The following is a 4,160-nucleotide window of genomic DNA, read 5'->3' as shown; positions in this document are numbered from 1 at the left end:
AACTTGCCTAAAGGTGAGATGGTCTTTCAGGGTTCCTGCTTCATAAAAGAATTCACGAGACATTCTGCAGGACACAGCAGAAAGTGACTGAACTGTCTTTGAATTTTCCTGCTTCATGAAAATGTCTCTGGATTCTATGGGCCTGAAGGCCGAAGATGGATGCCCCAATGGTACAGAGGAACTTTGGGTGACTGTCCAGGCAGCGAGATGTCTCTGTCATTTCTAGAGTTTTCTTATTTCTTGTTTACTTAGGTAGTATTATATCCTTCTAGAGTCTTTGATGAAGTTGAAGAATGAATAGATAGTTATAGTTTTCCTTAGTTATGATAAAAGATAAAATAGATATATTGTAACTGTAATTCTTGCTTGATAACTGTTTTGCTATATGTAATTTTACTATTTTAAAATGAAAGCCTTTCTTTTTTGTTTAAACAGAAAAAGGGGAAATGATGTGGGAGTGATTTCTTATTAATAAAGAAACTGCCTAAGCCCCTTGATAGGCCAACCCTTAGGTGGGTGGAGTAAACAGAACAGAATGCTGGGAAAAAGAAGCTGAGTCAGGGAGTCGCCATGATTCTCCCACTCCAGACAGACGCAGGTTAAGATCTTCTCTGGTAAGACACCTCATGGGCTACATAGATTATTAGAAATGGGTTAGATTAATATGTAAGAGCTAGCCAATAAGAAACTGGAACTAGCCGGGCCAGGCAGTGTTTAAAAGAATACAGTTTCAGTGTATGGGTACATGCTGAAGCCAAGAACCATCACTTCCCCAAATAGCTGGGCTATGTAATTTGGGCAAGCACCCCTTCCATACGTTGTATTTATGACTTCATTTACTTAGAAAGACAATTATTGTACCAATTCTCATAGCAGTGAGGCATCAGAATCAATCCAATGTCCATCAAACGATGAGTAGTCAAATACAGTGGAACGCACTATCAAAAGGAATGAACTACTGATCAATTCTACAGCATGGATAAACTTCAGAAACACTGAGCCAAGTGAAAGGAGCCAGACTCAAAGGTACACATGGTGCATAGCTCCATTTGCATGACATACCCAGATAGGAAAGGCTGTAGGAAGGCTTTCTAGAGACAGAACAGAGAGCTGGGGTGGGGATGGGGAGGGCACTCACTGCAGACAGAGGACAGAAAGTTCTGTCAGTGTGGTGGAGGTGTTCTGACCCTGGGCTATGGTGGCCCTTGCACCACCCAGCAACTAATAAAAGTGCCAAATTACACTTTTTAAATTCTTGAATTTTATGGTACATAGATGCTACCTGAATAAGGTCTTCAAAAAATATTTTATGTGTATGTGTACCTGTCTTGTAAGCCTGCGTGTGTGCAAGTACCTACAAAGGCCAGAAGAGGGCACCAGATCTCCTGCAGATGTCTGTGAGCCATCTGCCACAAGGGTTGGTAATTGCTCTTGTCCTTTAAGTCAACTTTCTAGGTCCCTAAGACTGTATTTGAAATAATAGTATCACTGTGATGGCACACACCCATAAACCGAGCACTTGGAAGGTTCATGCAGAATTGTTCAAGGCTATCATTGCTACATAGCAAGTTCTAGGCCAGTCTGACAAAAATAATAAATAAATAAAATCAAACAACAACTACAGAATAATTTCTTTGATAATATCATTAACTGTACACACAAAAAGATTAATTTTTGTGCAGTAATCTATTGAGAGATTAATTTCTTCGCTAACTAGAAATTCTTACCTTGGCCAGGCATGGTGGTGCACATCTTTATTCCCAGCACACAGATGCAGGTAGATCTCTGTGAGTTCAAGGACAGCCTGGTCTGCACAGGCAGTTCCAGGGCAGCCAGAGCTACATAGTGAGCCCTGTTTCAAAAATCAAGGAAGGAAGGAAGGAGGAAAGGAAGAAGATAAAAGAAAGAAGGAAGAAAACAGAAAGAAAGAAGGCAATTAAAAAATTCTGGCTTCTAGACCAACTAACTACTTGAAAATTAAATGAGTTATTATTAAGATGCTGTGGGGTTGGAAAGGTGGCTCAGTGGTTGAGAACGCTCGCTGCTCTTCTAGAGAGTACTGGAGTTCATTTCTCAATACCTAAGTCAGTTCACAACTACCTACTGTAGCTCCAGGCACAGAGATCTGATGTCATCTTATGCGCGCACATGCACACGCACGCGCACACACACATAGACATACACACACTGAATCTTTAAGAAAAGTAAGATGCTTTGAAAACAGCTGACAGATTCTTTCGACTCAGTAGAGAATGGGAATTAGCTCATTCTGTCCCCCAGGTGGTGCTAGAACTCAAACTTGAGCAGCACGCTGGCTGGCCTTCCGAGTGCAGGCTTTGAACAACATCGTGGGTCCCTAAGGTTTCTCAAGGAGGTTTCTGCCAATCCTGTCTTAGTTCCAGAGCTTCCCTGAACTAACCTTATCACGACCGTCAACTCCCGTCGTGGTCTTCTAGCCTCCCTCAACTTTTTTCTTCAATTTTTTTGAATTTTATTGACAAAACCTTCAAATTAAAGAGGTTCAGTAAACTGTGAACAAAATAAACATGGTAAAATCACACAAAATTGCTATATTGTTGAAAAATGGATACAGATATGGTAGAAAAATACAGAGCAAAGACAAGACACATACAAACTCAGGAGAATGGTTTCAGCTATATCAAATGTGCAGATTCTTTGACTTTTGAGTGATCCAAAGGGCAGATAGGCACTTGATTATTCTCTAAATTGCATACTTCAGAAAATTGTATATATGATAGGTATCACAGTAAACATAAAATATTTAAGATTAGTTTCTCTGTCACAACATAGATCATGCTAATTACATTTCTAAGAATATCTTTTCTTCAAGAGACTGCCGTCTCTACTCAGGCACCGGCCTGTTTGGGCCACCACTTCCCACTGGAGTTTCCTCTCTGTATAGGCCTTGGCAAATGACAGATCAGGTAAATCAATCGCTCTGCAACCATCCCAGCAAGCAGTGGTTCAGCCAGATGTAAGAAGATACGGAGACTAGCCCTGACTCATTCAACCCAAGGCAGCTTGCTAGCCCCATGGGACAGCAGCCTTCAACAACATAGGTTTGAATCTCAGTCTCTGAAGCCAACGATTAAGAGACTAAAGTCCCTTCTCCAACCCCTACCCTGTCTTTCTCCAGGTGATGTCCAGGGCCGGGGCGATAAGCTCAGCTGATAAAGTCCTTGCCATACCTGAGATCAATCCGCAGCACCCATGGAGCACAGGCTTGGATCCCCAGTGCTGGGGAGGCAGAGACAGGAGGATTCCTGAGGTTTGTGGCTCAGCCAGCCTATACTACTTAACAGGTAGCAGGCCAACGAGAGCTCCTGGCTCAACGACACAAGGTAGCCCGCTCCTGGGACCTAGACCTCGGACAACCTCTCAAACAGAAACATAACTGTACACGCACACATACACATTTTCCCAGTAACGTCCAATCTGAGTTGTGTAGAGCGCATTGAAATGTTCACCTAGGTAGGCTGGAGCCATTAGTGGCACGAGCTGCAAGCTGGGGACAGAGTGTTCAAGGTGATGCACTCTCCCAGAGGCCTAGAGCAAGTTTGAACTTGGAGGGGTCTAGTTCTTCTCTGGGACACATTTGAAATTTCTTTTTAAATATTGATTTTTTTATTATTTTAATCATGTGTTTATGCATGTGTGCCTCTGCGTATGCGACTGCAGTGCCTGATGAAGTCAGAGGCATCTGATTTCCTGTAGCTGGAGTTCTCCGTCGTTGTTGGACACGGACAGAGCTGGGCACTGAACTTTGGTCCTCTGCAAGAGCAGCAAGTTCTCCCAATCCCTGAGCCATCTCTCTTGTCCCCGCACACTTTTTAACGACAAGGTCTCTTGTATCACAGAACCCTGGCCTGCCAAAAGCTGGCTATATTGCTGGAGGTGACTTTGAACTTCTGATCCTCCTGCATTCACCTCCTGAGAGCTAGGATTATAGATAATAGGCTACTACACCCTGATGGGGTGCAGGCACTGAACCCAAGGATTTGTGCATATTAGGGAAGCACTCTGCCAATTGAATCACACCCCAGCTCTGGGTATATGTGGAGTTACAGTTTTAATGCCGTCAGCTCCCGAGTGTGTAAGTGGGGGTGAAAGAATGATCTCAAATCACTTGTCAAATGTCT

This window comes from Alexandromys fortis, unplaced genomic scaffold, assembly GCF_014885135.2.
Source record: "Alexandromys fortis isolate MF-2015 unplaced genomic scaffold, M_Fortis_MF-2015_v1.1 scaffold_41, whole genome shotgun sequence".
Lineage (NCBI taxonomy): Eukaryota > Metazoa > Chordata > Mammalia > Rodentia > Cricetidae > Alexandromys > Alexandromys fortis.
This window is presented reverse-complemented; position numbering follows the sequence as displayed.